We start from the raw sequence: 24,038 nt of genomic DNA on the forward strand, positions 1-24,038 counted from the left end.
CAAGGCACCTCTTGGTGGAATCAAACCTCTAACCTTTCAGTTAGCAGACACACGTGTTAACCATTTGCACCACCATATAGATTGGTTATTTAAGAAAGTAGATGAAATAATTCAACTTTACAGCATGCCCTTATGTAAAATGATACATTAAGAAAATCTATATGTTCTCAAAGAGCTTATTAAACAAAAATATCCATATTATTATTATTGTCAAGGATTTCATTTTACTTGGATCCACAATCAACAGCCATGGAAGCAGCAGTCAAGAAATCAAAAGATGCATTGCATTGGGCAAATCTGCTGCAAAGGACCTCTTCAAAGTATTGAAGAGCAAAGATGTCACCCTGAAGACTAAGGTGCGCCTGACCCAAGCTATGGTATTTTCAATCACATCATATGCATGTGAAAGCTGGACAATGAATAGGGAAGACCGAAGAAGAATTGACACCTTTGAATTGCGGTGTTGGCGAAGAATACTGAATATGCCATGGGCTGCCAAAAGAACGAACAAATCTGTCTTAGAAGTACAACCAGAGTGCTCCTCAGAGGCAAGGATGGCGAGACTGCCTCTTACATACTTTGGACATGTTGTCAGGAGGGATCAGTCCCTGGAGAAGGACATCATGCTTGGCAGAGTACAGGGTCAGCGGAAAAGAGGAAGACCCTCAACGAGGTGGATTGACACAGTGGCTGCAACGATGAGCTGAAGCACAACAATGACTGTAAGGATGGCTCAGGACCGGGCAGTGTTTCATTCTGTTGTGCATAGGGTCACTATGAGTCGGAACCAACTCAATGGCTCCTAACAACAACAACAACATCCTTACTATCATTACTATTATTAAACTAGTACTACTAATACCATCAGCATCACACCCACTTATTGAGCACTTACACTAATGCTCAGCACAGTCTCTAGCTTTTTGAGTCTTCACAACAACCTGTGTTTCCACACTTCACACACGAGGAAAATAAAGTTCTGAGAATTTAATTAAGTAACTTGCCTAAGCACACAGAGCTGGCAAAATCAGGGCCTGCATGTAAACCCAAGAGTCTGCCATGACATTTTTATAGTTTTAACCCACCAAACTATATATACTGCCTCATAATCTTAGTTACAGTATTTGTTACCAAAGCTGGGGGGAAAAAAGTCTTCAAAACACCAATTTGATTCAGTCTAACCGCTATACTCTTGTGTAAAAGCACAGATTTCTGTTCTTCATGACTATAAACAAGTTTTCACTGCCCACATAAAACCAGCCCTGGCTTCTGTGTTAGGACTGAATCATTTCTGAAAGTCATTACAGCCCTAAGATTCCATAATCTTAGGGATTCTTGAGAGAGTGAAGGTAAACTTGGGCTATAAATTTTTCCTAAGAGGCTGCATCGCTTCTGAGGCCAACTGTGTAGGTGCAGTTCCTTCTCTGACCCTAGCCACCTGGAGCTAGGGAGGTCAGATCTCAAAAGCTAAAAATGCATTGTCCTTTTAGACTACCAAAGAGGCAGGTGCCAGTCACAAGTTTGGGAGTCCACACAGCCCTCAATTCTGACCTGTTGTGGTCGTTGTTAGGTGCCCTCAAGTCGGTTCCAACTCATAGAGACCCTATGTACAAAACAATAAAACACTGCCCGGTCCTGCACCATCCTCACAATTGTTATGCTTGAGCTCACTGTTACAGCCACTGTGTCAATCCATCTTGTTGTGGGTCTTCCTCTTTTTAGCTGACCCTCTACTTTACCAAGCATGATGTCCTTCTCCAGGGACTGGTTCCTCCTGATAACATGTCCAAAGTACGAGAAATGAGTCTTGCCATCCTTGTTTCTAGGGTACGTTCTGGCTGTACTTCTTCCAAGACAGATTTGTTAGTTCTTCTGGCAGTCCATGGTATATTCAGTATTCTTCGTCAACATCATAATTCAAAGGCATCAATCCTCTTTGGTCTTCTTTCTTCTGACCTGTTGGCTACAAATTCGGGGTTTCCATCTATCCCTTCAGGATGTCAACTGCAAGCTTGAGAGTGCCCTCTGGGCTCCATCACTTCTGACTTGCTGGCTCCTATAACTCCTTTGGGTTCAATAATTAGCTAGAATGACTCACAGAACTCATGGAAGGTGCTAAACTTACAGTTTTATTGTAGGTAAAAAGGGTACAATGGTAGAGACACATAGGACAAGGTCTCGGAGGGTTCCCAGCACATAGCTTGCATGTCCCAAAGGGCACACTACACTCCCATGTATATCCGTGTCTTTCACCAACCAGAAAAGCCAATGGAGCTTCTACGTCCACAGCTTTTACTGGCTTCATTATGTAACCAGGATTGATTGGATCAGCCCCCGCCCCCCCAATCAGGCTAGCTGATCTCAGGCCATGCAGTGGTCTTTCTGGTCAGAGCAGCCCCCTCCCATTAGCACAAACCCCCAAGTGTGGTCTACAGGTCTAGATAACAAAGACACTTTAAATACTCAGGAAATTCCAAGCATTTAGAGTTATCTCAGGGACCCCTAGTAGCTTAATGGTTAAGTGCTTGGCTGCTAGGTGGGCAGTTAGAACCCACTAGCTGCCCCACTGGAGAAAGATGTAGCAGTAAGCCTTCCATGAAGATTAAACTCATTTTTGTCAAGGGGATTCTGACTTATAGCAACCCTGTAAGACAGAGCAGAACTGCCTCATAGGGTTTCCAAGGAGCAGCTGATGGATTTGAACTGCTGACCTTTTGGTTAGCAGCCTAAGTTCTTAACCACTGCACCACTAGCATTCCTCATAAAGATTACAGCCTTGGAAATCCTATGGGGCAGTTCTATTCTGTCCTATAGAGTCACTATGAGTCAGAATCGACTCAACAACAGTGAGTTTTTTGGTTTTGGGTGGCACAGTGGTTAAGCGTTTAGCTATTAATCAAAAGGTAGATGACTGGAACCCACCAGCCGCTCCTCAGGACAAAGATGTGGCAGTCTGCTCCCATAAAGATTAGAGCCTTGGAAACCCTATGGGACAGTTCTAGTCTGTCTATAGGGTCCTTCTGAGTTGGAATCAACTCAACAGCAGTGGGTAGAGTTACCTCTCTGGAACCAAAGACAAAGGCCAAATTACTTGAGGTAAAGTAATTCTTTTCCCCACACAGATACACAGAAAGGAAGCTGGGAGAAAGAAATGTTATTATGACCCATCTGAACCTATTTCAGGATTTTTTAGTTGATCATTTAGTTGATGCTATAATTATCATGGAGATTATCAGTGATGGGTACACTTTCCAGATTCCTATGTTTTTTATGATCTACTGCACTTAAAGCTGGAGGAAGAAAGCTTCCAAACAAAAAATATATAAACTGATTCCACCCAAATACCAAGTTTTAAGAGTAATATCCTTTTTAATGGAGATGCCCAAATGAGCCAACTCAGGGTTTACTAACCAAAGGTCCATGGAAATATTGATCCAAATGGTCAAAGCCTTATTCCAGATTAGCAAAAGGGTCCTTGACTCAGAAAAGCTTAAAAACCTAGCACTGTCATAAAGAGACACCAAACCACTGAATTTACATCAAAAACAAAATACATCTGAAGATCCAAATACATTTATTTACTTCACTGGAGAAGAAAAGGTGGCAATGCCTTGGAGTAGGAGTCAGAAGATGCAGGTTCAAGGCCAGATTTGACCAAGGCAGCAAAACGGGTCTCCTAAATTAAGCTTCTCTGCAGTCTGTTGCTTTATCTTGTGTGAGATGATGTCAAAGACCCTAACGGTTCTAAAATTCTAGAGCTCCACCAGAAGAATTAAAATCTTTCTGGGGCAAATCTCTCCAATAGAGAACAGGACAGCCTTTTCAACAAATGGTGCTAAAGCAATTGGATGGCACAAAATATAATCCATCAAAGAAAAAAATGGATAAGGTGGACTTCATCAAAATTTTAAACTTTTGCTCTATGACAGACTCTGTTAAGAGTGTGAAAAGACAAGCTACAGGTGGGGAAAATACATCTGAAGGCCACGTATCTGACAAAGGATCAGTATATAGAACATATAAAGAACTTTTAAACAAACAAAAAAAAAACCCAATCCAAGTAGAAAGTGGGCAAAAGATAGGAAGAAACATTTCAAATAAGAGGCTATACAGATGGCAAATTAAGCACATAAAAAGACTCAATATTCACCAGCCATTAGGGAAATGCAAATTAAGTTCACATGAGATATCACTATAAACCCAGTGCCACTGAGTCGATTCCGACTCATAGCGACCCCATAGGACAGAGTAGAACTGCCCCATAGGCGGATTCGAACTGCCAACCCTTTGGTTTGCAGCTGTAGCACTTAACCACTATGCAACCAGGGTTTCCAGACATCACTATATAACAATTAAAACCCGTTGCCATCGAGTGGATTCCAACTCATAGCAACCCTATAGGACAGAGTAGAACTGCCCGCATAGAGTTTCCAAAGAGCGCCTGGTGGATTTGAACTGCCGACCTTTTGGTTAGCAGCTGTAGCTCTTAACCGCTATGCCACCAGGGTTTCCATATGAATACCTAAAATCAAAACAGTGACAACATCAAATACTAGAAAGAAGGCAGAGATTTTTGTCTGTTTTGCTCTCTGTTGCATCCCTGGCACCTAAAAATGTTCCAAAGTCCTCGAATATTACTTGCTAAATGAATGAACTAAAGCCAGATGAACTAAAAATGGTACATATGGGACACCGCTTATTGTAGAATTTCCCAAACTTCAGGTCACCCACATACCAACTTCCTGAATATTTGCTACAGCTGCTTACCACAAGTACAAGTACTTTTACTTATATATTTTTTAAAGTCTACTATCTGTTTTACTTAAATACCTACTTTAGTCAGATCCTAAGCAACACTAGTATTTATGACATCACAGGTTTAAAATACTAGTTACATGCTTTTTTTTTTTAACATATGGTACATAAATATTAACATTTAAAATGGCCACCTAAGATCATCTTTGGTGCCACAAGCAGTCTGCACTTGGCAACAGTTTTGACAGCAACTGTTTCTCTTTTCCTCTCCACAACAGTCTCCATTAGGCCCCTCTTGCCCCTCTAGCTTGCCATCCCAGGGTAACTGGGGATCACAAGGAAGCAAAGAACCAAAAACAAGCCCGTTGCCATCGAGTCGATTCCAACTCATAGCGACCCTATAAACCACGGCCGTCAAGTCAATTACGACTCATAGTGACCCTATAGGACAGAGTAGAACTGTCCTATAGAGTTCCCAAGGAGTGCCTGGTGGATTCGAACTGCCGACCTTTTGATTAGCAACCACAGCTCTTAACCACTACGCCACCAGGGTTTCCAACGGGACAGACTCAAACTGCCCCATAGGGTTTCCAAGGAGCGGCTGGTGAACTCGAACTGCCGACCTTTTGATTAGCAGCAGCCCTATTTCTTAAGTACCACAAAGCATGAGCCTTGTAAATAAGGTTAAATTTAGGAGAAAACTTGGTGAGAATAACAGCCGAGTCACATTGATCCTCTAACCCCAGCTGGCAAGGTGCATTCTAACCCTTCCTCTTTACGATCACAAAGCTAAAGATAATCCTAGCCATCTGCTTCCATAAAGATCCCAGACAAGAAAACCCTATGGAGCTCTACTCTGTAGCACACAGGGCTGCCATGAGTCAGAACTGACTGGACAGCAACAGGATTTTGTTGTTGTTACCCATGTGGAGCCTTTCGCAGCTCACCAAGCATTCCTCACCTGTATTATAAACCTCACACCTACTCTTGAAGTCACACTTGTTTTCATACGCTATAAATGAGGAAACTGAAGTTCAGAGAGGTAAAGTGATTAGCTCAAGGTCACACAATCTGCGATTCTAGCCAACACTGCTTGAGCTCTGTATGAGTTTGGGTAGGGTAGGCTGCAGTAAATGAGCCCAAACAGAAAGTGGCCAGGCACAACCAAAGCGTTCCTCTTGCTAGAGCAACAGTCCTGGGAGGGTGCGTGGGTAGGCAGCGCAGTTCTCCACAGTGATGGCTCAGGGTCCCAGGCGACAGACGCTTTGCCATCTTGACCACACAGCTTCCGTATCATCTTGGTGTATCTCAGCCAACAGGTAAGGAAGAAGAGCATAAAAGAGATCAAACAGGAATTCTTGATAAGCTGGACTGGCCCAAAACACTTCTACTTACATTCCATTAGACTAGAGCTCAGTCTCACGGCCATGCCCAGGCTGGCAAATACAGCACAGCCATGTGTCAAGAGAAAAAGAGAGAAAGCTTTGAGTAACACACAATAGTTTTGGACATGAGTGCTTTCTTTGTGTCAGGACCCACTTCTGTGTGTTTTTTATTAATGCATATTAGGAAATATATTATTTGTTTACACATAGGGTCACTACCAGTCACAATCGACTCAACAGCAACGGGTTTGGTTTATATAGATATAGCTCAGTAATCAATCAAGCTCAAAATTTCAGGAGTATTATTGCTTAAGGTGAGGCTTAAACATGGATTTAATTTTTTTTAAATAGTAAGTAGATTTAAAAAATACTAAGTAAGTAATGCAGATACTCAAACCTCACAAAAACCCAGGAGACATGTACTCCTCTTATCTTACCCTAGAAGAGGAAGCCAAAGCACAAAAGCATTAAACTAAATGCCCAAGGTACAAAGCTAGTATGTAGCAGACCCAATACAGTAGAGAGATGCTTTCAATTGAAGTTCAAAGCTTCTTCCACGATACTACCAAAACCAACCCGCTGCCGTTAATTCCCTCTCATAGCAACCCTACAGGACAAAGAAGAATTGCCCCATAGGGTTTCCAAAGAGCAGCTGGTGGATTCGAACTGCTGACCTTTTGGTTAACAGCCAAACACTTAACCACTGCGCCACCAGGGCTCCCATTATACCACACTGGCATCAAAAAAGGAATAATTTCAAAAGAATTGTGGTGATGGCTATACAAATTTGTGAATACATTAAAAACCACTGAATTGTACATGTTAAATGGGTAAATCTTTTAAACGTTAAAAAAAAAGTCAAAGGAAGAGAAAGACACTAGAGACACATGCTTCAGTGTGGCAATCCAGAACAATGGGCACCCATAAGTTCCAACACTCCCAGGGAGCAATTCAGAGGAAATGGCACACCTAGCCTATTAAAAGCACGGCAACGTGGGCTGTGAGCAGGTAAAGGAAAAGGAACTCCTGGCAATACACTGACTTCAGCCATTCTGCTCTGCCTAAAGCTCTCAGTATAAGGACACGTTAACACAATGGAAGCTGATGTTTTTCCCATTGTCTGAAGAAAATTAAAATATTAAAAACAATGAACAGGATTTTCATTGCAATACTCTCCAAATGAACCAACAGTAGCCACTCAATTTGAGAAAAACACACACACAAAAAAATTAGAAATTATTTTACACTGGCAGTAAATGAGCATAAAAGCTCATAATGTGCCTCGTACACTGTCTTCAGGAAAAGGGGGGCCCAGACATAAGACAAGTCAGGCCATTGTAAAGCAGCGAGTTAAAAGTGTTTTATTTCAAGCTCAGCCGAAGCTCACCACTGAATTTCTTTTAATTTTCTATTGCAACCACAATATATACTATCAAAGCCATTGTGGTATCGGCAGCTTCAAAGGGAGGCTGAGGTATCTGATTAAGTACTTTCCACTTCAGTACGTTTCAGTAAAAAGAGTCATTGTCCAATATTTAAAATCTACTGATATATTTTCCTGCGGTAGTGGAATTAGGAATATGGCCCATTTTTTCCTGATGAGATATAAAAAGAAAGTTTAATGTTAGCACCTTCCAGAACTGTTATTTTCAACTCGAAGAGCAGTTTTTATAGGGTTTCCTAGGAGCGCCTGGCGGACTTGAACTGCCGACCATTTGGTTAGCAGCCATAGCACTTAGCCGCTACGCCACCAGGGTTTCCTCGAAGAGCAGTAAGTGTGCTTAAAGATTAACTCCAACAATGTAAAGTGGCAAAAAAAAAAAAAAAAAGGGAAACTGACGAGAAATTACTCTTTAAATCCTGATTCTTTGGGCCCTGTATTAATTTCCTATGGCTGCTACCACAGACTGGGTGGCTTAGAACAATAGAAATTTTCTCTCTCACAGTTCTGGAGGCCAGAAGTTCAAAAGCAAGGTGTCAGCAGGGTTGGCTCCTCCTGGAGGCTCTGAGGGACAATCTGCTCTACCCCCTTCTCCTGGCTTCTGGTGGCTGCTGGCAATTCTTGAAGGCCCTTGGCTTGTAGATCCATCTCCGTCTTCACATGGTCTTCTCCTCTGTATGTCTCTGTTTCATCTCCTTTTCTCCCTCTTTTAAGGACACTTATTGCATTTAGGGCACACCCTATCCAGGATGATCTCATCTCCAGACAGCAAATTTAATTACATCTGCAAAGACCCTATTTTCAAATTACATCACATTCACAGGTACTAGGAGTTAGGACTTGGACATCTTTTTGGGGAACCCAATCTAACACGCTACAGGCCCTATAACGTGCAACCATTTGTCTGGCCATAATACTGCAAAGTACCTTGGATATTCGACCACCACTACATTTCTTTTCTGGGAACTTAGAAAGATTACAGAATGGCTAGATTGTTTTTTGAGTTTTGCTGTGAGAACTGTCAACCATCCAATAACCTAAAGTGAACATACATGTTAGTGAGTGAGCAGTTCATTATATAAGTACTGTTTCTAAAGGATGGTCATACACACACACACACACACATACACAGGCTAAAAATATAAATACTCATTATACAGCTGGCTTACATGTCACCTTAGCTCTGGAAGGGACTTGCACCAGATGCTGATAGTACTCCACCTACATGCCCTGGGATCCCTCCACCATTTTTGCACAAGGACTCCCTATGTGCTCTCACTCCCAACAGCCTCTGTGGCTCTTCGTCAAGGCTGCCTTTGGGCTGCTGAAACCCACTTGCCCTTCAGCATGAAGAACCAGGAGTGCCCAGGAAATTTATATCCCCTCCGGAGGGGCGGGAACGTATAAACACCCCAACTCCCTTGACCCGAATGGGAACAACTCTGGGGTATGACTTACACTGTCTCCAAAGCCGCCCTGCTGAATTAAAGCAAAGTTATGTTCCTTGCAACTCAGCTTAACAGGACACCCTTCCCTTCTCAGCCTCTTTCCGTTACTGCTTTCATCTCTCCTTTCCCTTTCCTGTTTTTTTTTCCCAGGGAATGTCTCCTAAAAAATCATTTTTACAGGATTTTCTTCTGAGAGTCTGCAGTCTGGGACTACAGAGTAAGAGAGGACTCAGGGTTACTCTGATCTAATGTTCCCCAAATGACAATCATACAGAATTGTTGCTACATCCCCAGAACACTAAAACTAATTAAAAATATTAATAATATATCTCTTTATATTGATTTTTATATCTTAAAGAAACTTATTTTAAAAGGATACTTTATGTCACTGCCTGTGCTGTGTGTGAAATTTGAAGGGACAGTATAATTTAAAAAAAAAAGGGTATTGAGTTCTCACTAGCCCAGGGGAATGGCAATGAACCATAGATCTTAAAGGCACACAGCACAGAACAGAAAGATTCAGTTCTGACAAAATTAGGACAAATCCTAAGATCTGAAAGACAATTTAAAAGACAGTAACTTGTTCATTCTGAATCACTGCCATTTGATGCCACATTCCTGTATTGCCCAAATTTGCCTTGTGTGCTGCCAATGGTGTGCGCCCGTGTACCAGGACGCAGTGATTTACTAGCCATTTTGCACTTGTGATACATCTAGGGCATGGCACAATTCCTTGTACATGGCAGATGTGCAACAAATGTTAGAGTTCAATGAGGAAACTGAGCCTCAGAGAAGTTGAGTGTCTTACCTAAAGCCACACAGCTGATTAGAGGGACCGAAATGGACACACAAAATTCAATTTTTTCTATATGATCTGCTAGCATCTAGAAGGGAAATGTGATTCTTAAAAACTCACTATGACTCTTCCCAGATGACTTCATTTATAGCAGTAAATTTATGCAAGTATATAGATTCTTACTCTCTCATAATGACATTCTCTCATTTTCCCAAAACTCTGAGAATTCATGAAACATTCTTGCTGGCTGATTTTCATCCACTATTGCCTATTAGCATAACCATACTGTTTTTTTTTAATCACTCTTTTTTTAACTACTGCTATTAGTCCTTTTTTTCTTTCATTACAACCCTCAGAATTGATTTCATTTTATGTTCATTTATAATCAGCTTTTGATTGCATGCTGATTGTTCTTAAATTTCAACTTTATACTACTGAAGAAAAACAGTGCTTGATGTTATACTTCTGAATACAAAATCAGCTGGAGTAAGTTATGTAACTGTTTTTCAAAAGGCCTGAAACACAGGTATTAAAATGTAGTTTTTTTGTTTAACCTTGGATGAGCTAAGTAGAGAGAATGGTAAAGAACTGGGTGAGATCAGGAAAGAATAAAGTTTGTTCTTTGTTTCATTTAAGCAAGATGAAAAAGAACAGAAGTCACACATCTGAATGAGTAAGGCTCTGCAATTATTCCCATTTTTGCTGCTGCTCAAAATATTTCTAGAACTCCTATCTGGGAAGTACAACATTCTTTGGGATATTCTCCTCAACTGCAACTCTTCTTCCTTTAAGTTCACTTGACTTTCAGAAATGGTCACAAACTTCTCAAATCCAAGGCTAGTGAATAAGGTAGATGGAAACAATGTTTGGGTTCAAAAACAAGTACAGTTACGTGGCACATAAGCTCTGTTCAGTCAATGTCCAACCATATATACGTTTGTGGTCCCATAAGGTTAAAAATGGGTTCAGAAATCCTGATCAGAGAACAAGACACAGTGGACTTACCTGGACATAGCAAACGCAACAGCTTCCTGCACACAACATGTTTCTTATATACAGGCGGTCCCTGGGTTATGCACAAGATCCATTCCAAAGTCTGTCTCTAAGTCAAATTTATAGGTAAGTCACAACAAGCATAGACAGTTCTTATTAGCATCAGTCAGTCAAATGTTTGTCTTAGTACATAGTATATGTTTTACCTTTCTATGTGTATAAAACACTTAGACACTTCCAAACAGCACAATGTTTTCATGAGCATCACAAAGCAGTGCATGCATTCGTTATTATGAATGATTGTACGTATTTAATTCAAATTTTTAACGTAATAGGCTTTATGGCAGTCCATTCTTGCTGTCCATAAGTCAGACGTCAATAACCTGGAAACTGCCTGTGACACAGTTTTCACACGCTGTCCATATCACATAATGTCTTATTTCACAGAACATACCGTGGACATTAAGTGATGCTTGACTGTATATGAAGCATAAAGCAAGAAGACTCATGGGTTCATCAGCTAGCTCTCCGGGTAGCCAGAAAAGAAGACGTTCGTCTCCATGATACGTTCAAAGACTCTAAAAGTACCTAGGTTGAAAAGCAAAGGCTCATCTGATCCGGTCACATATTTCAGGGATGTCTGATCAGAAAAATCACTCACACCTTATCTGTCTCAGTGAAGGGCGGTCCAGGGGCCTTTGGGGTCCCAAAGGTCCTCTCTGCTCTCTGGAGGACTGTGAGGTCAAAACTTTCTTCACAGTAATACTAAGATGGCATCTGCCACTCTCTTCTCACAAGTGTACAGAATACAAAAAGTCCACTGATGGTTTCAAAGTCCATATTTCAACTAACTTTAAGAAATCAACATGGATGGCGTTTTTGTGCAGTATCAGGGAAGAATATCCACAATTATCTGAAAATCTATTAAAATACACCTCCCTTTTTCAAGTATATATAAGGCTGGATTTCCTTTATGTGCTTCATCCAAAATGACATATCATAACAAGCTGGATGTGAGAGCAGGTATGAGATTCTAGCCGTCTCCTATTAAACCAGGTATCAGATATTCGCGAAACGCAAAGAAAGCCATTCTCCTCGCTAAAATCTTTGCACTGACAAATACATTATTTTTCATAAAAATATATTATTTAGGGTATTTTTTTATATGTGATAACTATTGTTTTTTTAACTTTATTGTACTTATTTTTTAATGAATTAATAAATATTTTTAAATTTTCTGTTTTAATTTCTAATAATTGTCAATAGACATAAGCAAAGAAAACAGAAGCTCTTTGTATTCCTCAATAATTTTTAAGAGTGTAAAAGTGTACCAAAACCAAAAGTTTAAAAAAAAAGCTGCATCGAAAAAGCACCATAAATACAAGGCAACATTCTCAGAACCAAGCTGTGTGCACTGAAGATAGCATCATGAAGGCAATGTTAATTCTTCTAACCCTGCTTTTGCTACATACGTTCTTCCCTGATTATAAAAGTGACATGTAGAAAGTTCAAAAAAGCATAAAGTAAAATCCACACGCAGCTCTTTCATTCATAAATATACCTTATTAATATTTTGGTTTAGTTTCTCATCTTTTTATCTCTGCAAGCAAACAACTGAATGTGAGTCTCACATATACATATAATTTTTGTTTTAGAAATACAGAATTCAGGGAGGCGGAGCCAACATGGTGCTATGGAAAGAAGCACCACGCGGTCACTCCACTGCAAAGACCCAAAAAAATAAGTAAAACAGAGACAATAATCAACCCTGGAACCCTAAGCATCAAATGAAGAGATAAAGAACTCAGCCAAGCACTGAACAGAATCAAGGACTATCTAAAACCAAAAGAATTACAACAGGAAACCAAAGGGGTTAATCTGTAAATGACAACAACATCAGAAAAATGAGAGGGAATAAACGGTCTAGGTATAGAACTTTCTAATGAAGAGGAGGGCAAGGTGACACTAAACTGGGTGAAACCTGGGACGATAAGGGTAAATTTCAAGGTAACCAGAAAGTTAACAAAGCTACTCATTAAAATAAAGAAAAACAAAGTCTCTGTAAACACAAAATCTACAAAAACAAAAGAAATGAAAAAAAATCCACAAACAAAAGGAATTCAGCACAGGAGAGTAAGAGAAACAAAGAAAACATCAGCACCACAAAAAAAAAAAGCACTACAAAATGACAGCAATAAACTCACATCTATCAATAATTACACTGACTGTAAATGGTCTAAATGCACCCATAAAGAGACACAGAGTGACAGGATGGATAAGAAAACAGGATTCCTCAATATGCTGTCTATAAGACACACACATTAGAAACAAAGACGTAAATTTATTAAAAATCAAGCGATGGAAAAAATATATATATCAAGAAAACATCTACCAAAAAAAAGCAGAAGTGGCAATACTAATCTCAGATAACACAGACTTTAAAAGAAAAGCCACCATAAAAGCCAAAGAAGGGTACTGTTTAATGATTAAAGAGATGATCCACCTTAAAGATATAACCACAATAAACATCTACACATCCAATGACAGGGCTCCAAAATACATAAAACAAACTCTAACAGCTCTGAAAAGAGAAACTGACAGTTCCACAGTAATAGTAGGAGACTTTAACACACCGCTCTCCATAAAGGAGAAAGAAACAAAGATACAGAAGAGCTAAAGGCCACCATCAGCCAACTTAACCTCACAGACAAATAGAACACTCCACCCAACAGCTTCAAATTACACACTCTTTTCCAACACACATGGAACATTCTCCAGAATAGACCACATCTTAGGCCACACAGCAACTCTCAACAAAATTCAAAACACTGAGATAATACAAAGTGTCTTCCCTGACCACAACACCGTCAAGGTAGAAATCAACAACAGGAAGAACAAGGAAAAGAAATCGAAAACATGGAAACTGAATAACACCCTGCTTAAAAACCACTGGGTAACAGAAGACATCAGAGACAGCATCAAAAAATTCCTAGAATCAAACGAGAATGAAAACACATCATACCAAAACTTTTTGGGACACAGCAAAGGCAGTTCTCAGAGGTCAATTACAGCGATAGATAGACACACATCAAAAAAGAAGAAAGGACAAAATCAAAACATCAGCTACACAACTTGAACAAATAGAGAACAGCAAAAGATGCCCAGAGCCACCAGATGAAAGGAAATAATAAAGATCAGAGCAGAAATAAATGAAACAGAGAAGAGAAAACAACAGAAAAAAAATCAACAAAAACAAGAGTTGGTTCTTTGAAAGAATCAACAAAATCAACAAACCGCTGGTCAAACTGACAAAAGAAAAACAGGAGAGGATGCAAATAACCCAAATAAGAAATGAAATGAGAACATTACAACACACCCAACTGAAATAAAAAGGATCATAACAGTGTATTATGAAAAACTAAACTCCAATAAATTTAAAAACCTAGAGGAAATGGACAAATTTCTAGAAACATACTACCTACCCAAAATAACACAAAATGATGTCAAAAATCTGAACAGACCCCTAACAAGAGACAAAAAAGTTTGTAAAAAATACTTGCAACAACAACAAAAAAAAATGCCCGGTCCCAGATGGCTTCACTGGAGAATTCTACCAAACAGAAAAGAGCTTACAAACCAGTACTACTCAAATTATTTCAGAATATAGAAAAATAAGCAATACTTCCGAATTCATTCTATGATACCAGCAAAACCCTAATATCAAAACCAGGCAAAGACACCACAATACAAAAATTCTCAACAAAACTCAAGCCAAAAGAATTCAGAATTGTATCAAAAAAATAATGTACCATGACCACGTAGGATTCACACCAGGTATGCAAGGATGGTTCAACACTAGAAAGTCAATCAATGTAATCCACCACATAAATAAAATAATCACATGATCATCTCAATCAACACAGAAAAGCATTCAAAAAAGTCCAACACCCATTCCTGATAAAAAACTGTCAATATAATAGGTATAGAAGGGAAATTTCTCAACATAATAAAGGGCATCTATGCAAAACCAGCAGCCAACATCATTCTTAACAGAGAGGCTGAAAACATTCGTCTTGACAACAGCAACAAGACAAGGATACCCTTTATCATCACTTCTATTTAACATTGTGCTGGAAGTCCTAGCCAGAGCATTCAGGCAAGAAAAAAAAACAAAGGGCATCCAAAATGGTAATGAAGAGGTAAAACTATTTGCAGATGATACAATACTATACATAGAAAACCCAAAAGACTCCATGAGAAAACTACTACAACCAATAACAACATTCAGCAGAGGAACAGGATACAAGATAAACATACAAAAATCAGTTGGATTTCTATACACCAAAAAGAGAACGATGAAAAGGAAATCAGGAAAACAATACCATTTATAGTAAGCCTCTAAAAAAATAAAATACTTAGAATAAATTTAACCGGGGATGTAAAAGACCTACACAAAGAAAACTACAAAATACTACTGCAAGGAACCAAAAGAGATTTACATAAATGGAAAAACATACCATGCTCATAAAAAAAAAAAAAATGCTCATGGATAGGTAGAATCAACATTGTGAAAATGACAATTCTACCCAAAGTAATTTACAAATATGATGTGATCCCCATCCAAATACTGAAAATAATCTTTAAAGAGACGGAAAAACTAATCATTAACTTTATATGGAAAGTGAAAAAGCCCTAGATAAGTAAAGCCCTACTGAAGAAGAAAAATGAAGTAGGAAGACTCCCACTACCTGACCTCAGAACCTACTATACAGCTACTGTAGTCAGAACAAGCTGGTACTGGTACAATAACAGATACATTGATCACTGGAACAAAATTGAGAACCCAGACGTAAGTCCATCCACCCACAGTCACCTGATCTTTGACAAAAGCCCAAAGTCCAACAAATGGGGAAAAGACAGTCTTCTTAACAAATGGTGCTGGCAAAACTGGATGTCCATCTGCAAAAAAATGAAACAGAACCCATACCTCACACCACATACAAAAACTAATTCAAAATGGATCAAAGACCTAAATATAAAGCCAAAAACTATAAAGTTCGAAGAAGAAAAATGGTATCAACACTACAGACCCTAATACATGGCATTAACAGGATACAAACCATAACCAGTAACACACAAACTCCAGAAGATAAGCTAGATAACTGGGATCTCCTAAAAATTAAACACTTATGGTCATCAAAAGACTTCTTCAAAAATGTAAAAAGAGAACTTACAGACTGGGAAAATTTTTTGGCTATTACAAATCAGACAAAGGTCTTATCTCTGAATTCTACAAGAAAATCCAACACTTCTACAACAAAAGAACAAATAATGCAATTAAAAAATGGGTAAAGGAAATGAACAGACACTTCACCAAAGAAGACATTCAAGAGACCTACAGACACGTGAGGAAATGCTCGTGATCACTAGCCATTAGAAAAATGCGAATCAAAACTACAATGAGATACCATCTCACCCCAGCATTACTGGCACGAACTTAAAAAAAAGAAAATAACAAATGCTGGAGACGCAGTGGGGAGATTGGAACTCTTAGACACTGCTGGTGGGAATGCAAAATGATACAACCATTTTGAAAAATGATATGGTGCTTCCTTAGAAAACTAGAAATACCATATGATCTAGCAATCCCACTTTTAAAATTATATCCTAGAGAAATAAAAGTCGCCACATGAATACACATATGCACACCCACATTCACTGCAGCATTGTTCACAATAGCAAAAAAATGGAAACAACCTAGATGCCCACCAACAGATGAGTGGATAAACAAACTATACACACAATGGAGAATTATGCAACGATAAAGAACAATGATGAATCTGCAAAGCATCTCATACCATGGATTAATCTGGAGGGAATTATGCTGAGTGAAATAAGTCAATTACAAAAGGACAAATATTGTATGAGACCACTATTGTAAAACTCATGAAAAGGTTTACACACAAAAAGAAACAATCTTTGATGGTTACCAGGGAGGCAAGGGGTGAGGTTGGAATAACAATAAAAAAAAAAAAAAGATAAATGAAGGGTAAGATAGTACACAATACTGGGGAAGCCAGTACAGCTTGTACAAGGCAAGGTCATGGAAGCTCCATAGACACATCTAAACTCCCTGTGAGGCGGAACTGCTGGGCTGAGGGCTATGGGGGCCATGGTCTCGGGGAACATCTAGCTCAACTGGCATAACAGAGTTTATAAAGAAAATGTTCTACATTCTACTTTGGCGAGTAGTGTCTGGGGTCTTAAAAGCCTGTGCATGGCCATCTAAGATATTCCACTGGTCTCACCCCTTCAGGACCAAGGGAGAATGAAGAAAGCTAAAGACACAAGGAAAATATCAGTCCAAAGGACTAATGGACCACATCTACCACAGTCTCTACCAGACTGAGTCCAGTACAACTAGATGGTGCCTGGCTACCACCACTGACTGCTCTGACAGGGATCACAACAGAGGGTCCCGGACAGAGCTGGAGAAAAATGTAGAACAAAATCCTAACTCACAAAAAAAGATCAGACTTACTGGCCCGACAGAGACTGGAGAAACACTGAGAGCATGGCCCCCCGGACACCTTTTTAGCCTAGTAATTAAGACATTCCCAAGGTTCACCGTTTAGCCAAAGACTGGACAGGCCCGTAAAATAAAACGAGACTAAAGGGCACAAGAACCCAGGGGCAGGGACTAGAGGCAAGAGGGGACAGGAAAGCTGGTAATAGGGAACCCAGAGTCAAGAAAGCAGAGTGCTGACATCTCATGGGGTTGTTAACCGATGTCATAAAACAATATGTGCACTGTTTAATGAGAAACTAGTTTGTTCTGTAAATCTTCATCTAAAGTACGATAAATAAAAATAAAAAAGAAATACAGAATTTTCTGTGTTTATAGTTTTGTCTCCAATTCTTTCAATGAACATTTTATCACTAAACTCTAAATTCTACATGGGCATGAACAAAGTTTATTTTCTTCAGCCCGGTACCTGCACAGGATCTGCCATTTAGGAAGCCCACTGATGCGGACATATTTACATTTCCCATGTAATCAAAGTCTTCAAAAAACAGTTAGTGACTCTCCATTATCCCACTGTCTGGCATATCACCGATCTTAAGATAATTTTGGTATCATCTTCAAGGAGTCACCTTTAGTCAAGAACGGGAGTAGCACAGGGGTTAAGAACCTGGGCTCTGGGGTCAAACTGAATTCTGGTGTAGCTTCCAGCATCATAGCAACACACAAGCCACCACAGCGCGACAAACTGACAGATGGGTGGAGGAAAATGGGCTTAGCAGAGGCAGTAATAAGGCCTAGCTCCTAGGGTTATCACGATAATTCAGTGAGATTCCCTATGGCGAGCATGCAGCACCAGACTTAGCCCACAGAAGGTGCTTGATCAATGTCAGCTATTTTTCTGTCCAACTTCAAGTTATCCAGGTAGATGCTATTAATAGTCATTGTGTAGGTGAGCCCAAGAAAACAATACAGCTCTATTCCCACAGGGCCCTGGGGAGCCCTCTCACAGCCCCAAACTCATCTCTCTAATTACTCATTCCTCGTCAGTCTCTCCATCAGGTTAGACTGCAAGTTCCTTGAAGGCTGCAACTGTCTCACATCCACAAGCTTCCTACCATTCCACCATCTTCTGGGCCTAACAGTGCACACAGTTTGCACTTAATGAATATCCACTAAAAGAATAAATAGATATGAATATTTAACAGAATAGCCTGAACAGTAGTAAAAGTATTTCTTAATAGATATTTAAACTGGATGGGGGAAACTGAAAATGTAGCCCAAACTATATATCGGGTAAATATTACCTTTAAAAAAATTCCACTCAACTGACCATTACCATAAAAAAAAAGTTAATATTTTTAATACTTTAGAAGGTTGGGAAAGCAAAACTCAGGATTCATGAACACAAACTTGCTGGTCCAAAGTCTGAATCAAAAAAGCAGTTCTTCACACAGATATATGCACAGCCATGTTTATTGCAGCTCTGTTTACAATAGCAAAAAGCTGGAAGCAACCAAGGTGTCCATCAACGGATGAAAGGTTAAATAAATTGTGGTATATTCACACAATGGAATACTACGCATCGATAAAGAACAGTGACGAATCTGGCAAACATTTCATAACATGGAGGAACCTGGAAGGCATTATGCTGAGCGAAATCAGTCAGAGGCAAAAGGACAAATATTGTATAAGACCACTATTATAAGATCTTGAGAAATAGTATAAACTGAGAAGAACACATACTTTTGTGGTTACGAGGGGGGGAGGGAGGGAGGGAGAGAGAGGGTTTTTTACTGATTAATTAGCTGATAAGAACTGCTTTAGGTGAAGAGAAGGACAACACTCAATACATGGAAGTTCAGCTCAACTGGACTGGACGGGACCAAAAGCAAAGAAGTTTCCGGGATAAACTGAATACCTCAAAGGTCAGCAGAGCAAGGGCGGGGGTTTGGGAACCATGGTTTAAGGGGACTTCTAAGTCAATTGGCAAAATAATTGTATTATGAAAACATTCTGCATCCCACTTTGAAATGTGGCATCTAGGGTCTTAAAAGCAAACAAGCGGCCATCTAAGATGCATCAATTGGTCTCAACCCACCTGGAGCAAAGGAGAATGAAGAACACCAAGGTCACACGACAACTAAGAGCCCAAGAGACAGAGAGGGCCACATGAACCAGAGACCTACATTATCCTGAGACCAGAAGAACTAGTTGGTGCCCGGCCATAATCGACGACTGCCCTCACAGGGAGCACAATAGAGAACCCCTGAGGGAGCAGGAGATCAGTGGGATGCAGACCCCAAATTCTCATAAAAAGACCATACTTAATGGTCTGGATGTGACTAGAGGAATCCCGGTGGTCATGGTCCTCAAACCTTCTGTTGGCACAGGACGGGAACCATCCCCGAAGACAATTCATCAGACATGACAGGGACTGGACAGTGGGTGGGAGAGAGATGCTGATGAAGAGTGAGCTAATCATATCAGATGGACACTTGAGACTGTGTTGGCATCTCCTGTCTGAAGGGGGGATGGGAGGATAGACAGAGTTGGAGGCTGCCAAAGTTTTCACGAAAGGAGAGACTGGAAGGGCTGACTCATTAGGGGGAGAGCAAGTGGGAGTAAGGAGTAAGATGTATATTAACTTATATGTGACAGACTGACTTGATTTGTAAATGTTCACTTGAAGCTCAATAAAAGTTAATAAAAAAAAAAAAAGCAGTTCTTTTGCCGCCTCCCCAATATCCAAAAAGTCAATCACAAAACCCCTGCTTTGTGTTAATAATTAATTTTACTTAAATTATGACAATCTTGCTTATCTAAAAGTTCAAAGTTACAGGAAAGGGACTGACCTAAAAGGCCTGAAGTATGTTGGGGGGGCTGAGGGGGGTGTGGATAGATTCATCCTGTACACAGAACAAAATATCATAGGAAGAAATACTTAACTCATAGATTACTGTAAACATAACACTATTGATACGCAGCCAATATTAAGAGAAATGAAATGCTATCACTGAATGTACTCACTTGGGGCTATTTAAATGGAAAAGAAAACAATGTTTTCCTCTCATCTTTATAAAGTTTAACTTTATAAGTTTTTCCCCTTATTAAAATTGTATTTTATATATATAGTCATAAAATTCATTTTAGGCCACTCATAAAAGCCTCATCATAACATTACAGCAAACAAACAAAAGAAAAGCACCCATTACACTCACCATTTGTCATCCTAAGGGTGCTGGATGTGGTCCTCTAATACTAGAAGCACCCAGCCTCCCCAAGGACCAGTCAGAAAAGCCTCTCCCTTCATTTCACACTATCCTATTCAACACTGGGCCATTCAATCCTCCTGCATCATTTTTAAACTAGTGAGGACAATCTTTTTGATGCCTCATCATCAGAAAATTTACCTATCATTTTTCTAATGAGTCAAATAGCACATTTTTTCTGTACGCTAATAAAAAAGTTAAAAACTGAAAAGTTTGTTTTTCTTTTCCCTGTATTACTAGCTTTCAATTTTAATGGTACATCACTATTTTTTTAAATCTCTGAATCTTAACACAGAAACACTCATCATTAATAACTTATTCCCTTAATCAAAAACAATTAACAACTTTCTGATTTTCTTTGTATTATATATTAAAGGCCTATTTAGGCCCTGGAAACACTGGTGGTGTAGTGGTTAAGAGTTGGGCGGCTAACCAAAAGGTCGGCATTTCACATCCACCAGCTACTCCTTGGAAACCCTATAGGGCAGTTCTACTCTATCCCATAGGGTCACTATGAGTCGGAATCAATGACAGCAATGGGTTTTATTTAGGCCTTAAGTCTGGATTCAGTGTTCATATTAAATGTGTTTGGTTTTCTCCCCCTTCTTTTCAAAGGTGAAAAACCCTCTCTCGTAGAGTCCACTGCAACTCACAGCAACCCTGCAGGACAGAGAACTGCCCCACAGGGTTTCCGAGGCTGTAAATCTTTACAGAAGTAGACTGCCACATCTTTCTCCCATCGAGTGGCTAATGGGTTGGAACTGCTGATCTTTCAGTTAGCAGCCGAGTGCTTAACCACTGTGCCACCAGGGCTCCTTCAAAGGTAAAATAACCCAAATAAGTCCTTCAAAATTCGGACAATGTAACACAGTATCTCAACAGCAGTTAGGAGAGCAGATGAAGAAAGGGTAGTTTCCTTATTAAAAGGTGAAGGCATTTCCATCAGTTACGGGAAAACCTTAAGACTTTCTGACGAATGTAAAATGCTGGTCTCCACTCCCAGTCAGCCCAATGATGCAAGAGGGTCCTCTTCCCAGCTGAAGTTATTTCATTCCTCCACTTCTGAGCACATGCAAGGCACTGCAGGCAGCCTCCTTCACTTCTTCCATGTCATCTTCCCACCCTGATGCTTCTAATTCCCACTCTGGTTCTTCGTTTGCTCTTCATCTCCCTTTCAAGGCATGGGTTCAGTGATATAGGCGGAAGACGGGAAAAATCAAAGGAGACTTTTTATGAAAATAAAGCCTCTCTCATACCTAATGGTAGAAGTCTCACCTTCATGCGGGAAACCTCGGATCAATTCCTGCCCAACGCACGTCAAGGGCAGCCACCACCCGTTTGTCTGTGGAGGTCTAAGTGTCACTATTGTGCTGAACAGGTTTCAGCAGAGCTTCCAGACTAAAGTGCACTACGAAGAAAGGCCTGGTGAGCTACTTCCGAAACTCACAATGACAAGCCTATGAAATAAAACGGTTCAATTCCACTGTGCATGGGGTCACCATGAGTCGGGGGGCTGACTCGATGGCCGCTAACAACAACATACTTAATTTAATGATAATGCCAAAGCCAATAACATTTATTGATCATTTAGGGCACGATGCTAAGCAAGGCTGTACACATGAGCTCAGGTACTCCTCAAAATAACTCTGGGAGGTGAGCACTATAACTTTCCCCATTTTGCAGATGAGGAAACTGAGGCAAGTGAAATTATCACATTTCATCACACTTAAGAGTCTAACAATTGTAAAGTACAGGATTTTATGCATCACTGAGGGAAATTTTTGGGGAGGGAAAAAACATGTCAGTCAATCTGTGATATGATTGTTTACAACAGTCAACTTTCAGAGAAGCTGAAATGTGAAAAAGAAAAAAGGTGTGTCTTGAAAATAAATTATATACTTTTTACAATATCATACAACTATTAAGTACTGGAGGCACAATTTGAACCCAAGCAGTCTGATTCCATTCCAAGTTGATGCCTATTGTCTTGGAATAATTACTAATAGTGCCCCCTCTCATTCTCAAACACTTCCCAGTATTAAGAATAAAGTGCAAGGTCTCCCTATGTGGCGCATGGTTTAAATGAAATGAACCCCGTCACCTTAGGCCCAGCTGACTGTACCAGGGACTGATGTACGAGTCTAGGCAACCTAAGGGAGCCCAGAGCCTCTGTAGGTGGCTTGAAGTAAGCCATACCCATTTGAGGAGCTCCTGAGTAGTGACAAACTGACCCGAACAAATTCTCCTCTCTGGGGAGCATAAACAGGAGGTAAATCAGTGGAAGGTTGGCTATTTCAAGTCTATTATTCCAAGCAAAGGTGGACAACAGTTCCAGGCCTGTAACAGCCTATGTCCATTCTTGTCTTGGATTTGGCTAGATCGATGGATGAGCAGACTTCCACGATACTGCATCTTAAGAGTTCTCTGTCCCTGCGAATTACTTTTCATTATTTTAATAAGGAGACTATCTAAAACAAGACCCATCACTGCCACCTTGAACTCTGTGATGAATTAGCTCAGCTCAGACCAGGAAAGTGAAGAGTATCTTCAGAAATGTGGAAAAGTGAAAAAGGAAACAAGGCAATCAGGACCACAAGAACTTGGAGACAAGGAGATGGACAAGTTGGCCATTCATGAAAAATAGGAAATAAAGGTATGCCCTAAATGGTCAGGCTGCCCCACTGATTCTGCACCCAGAGCCCTGCTATTTGAGTCACCACGGTACCGTGGCTCTCCAAAGACCTCCCCACGACAGCACAGGTGGTAGGACAGGCGTGGACACCTTATGCAAAATCAGCTGGCCACCGGCCCAAAACTGAGTGCAAAAGGATGAGTGTCAGGCTGGGTTCTCTAAAAAAGCAAAACCAGTAATGCATGTAAATATATATAGAGAGAAAGAGATTTATATCAAGGAAATGGCTCCCAAGTCCATGGATCAGAAAAGAGGCTTCTTCTGATTCACATAGTTGAGGGGCTGGTGAACCCAAGATCGGTAGGCTGGAAAGCAGGGCTGTTGCTCACAAGATATGAAGATAGACGAATCCCGAGATCGGCAGGCAAGACTGCAGGTAAGCTACTAGCTCAAGTCCCAAGAACCAGCTAGCTCAAGTCCTGAGAACCGGCGGTCAGGGGAACAGGAGCCAGCTGCAAGATCCAAAATGAGCAAATGCCCTCCAAGCCCTGCCTGGATGTCTGCCCAAACTTGACGCAGGCCGCACACCCAAGGAAACTCCCATTCAACTGACTGGCTACTCACAGCAGATCCCATTATAGGGATGATCACTTACCAAATCTCAGTGGGGAAGTGATCACCAAATTATACAACTGCCAATACACTGAGAATCATGGCCCAGCCCAGCTGACATACAGCGTTAACCATCACAGTGAGCTAGACTAATGACATTTTCTTATTAATAAGATCTATA

At 40.2% G+C, this 24,038-nt stretch overlaps 1 protein-coding gene across 2 annotated transcripts in view; it reads right to left on the bottom strand.

Moving 5' to 3' along the window:
- Positions 1-24,038, bottom strand: part of SUCLG2 (succinate-CoA ligase GDP-forming subunit beta) — a 345,782-nt gene that overhangs the window by 310,227 nt on the left and 11,517 nt on the right. The window lies entirely within an intron of this gene.

The sequence above is a fragment of the Elephas maximus genome, chromosome 20, assembly GCF_024166365.1.
Source record: "Elephas maximus indicus isolate mEleMax1 chromosome 20, mEleMax1 primary haplotype, whole genome shotgun sequence".
Taxonomy (NCBI): Eukaryota; Metazoa; Chordata; class Mammalia; order Proboscidea; family Elephantidae; genus Elephas; species Elephas maximus.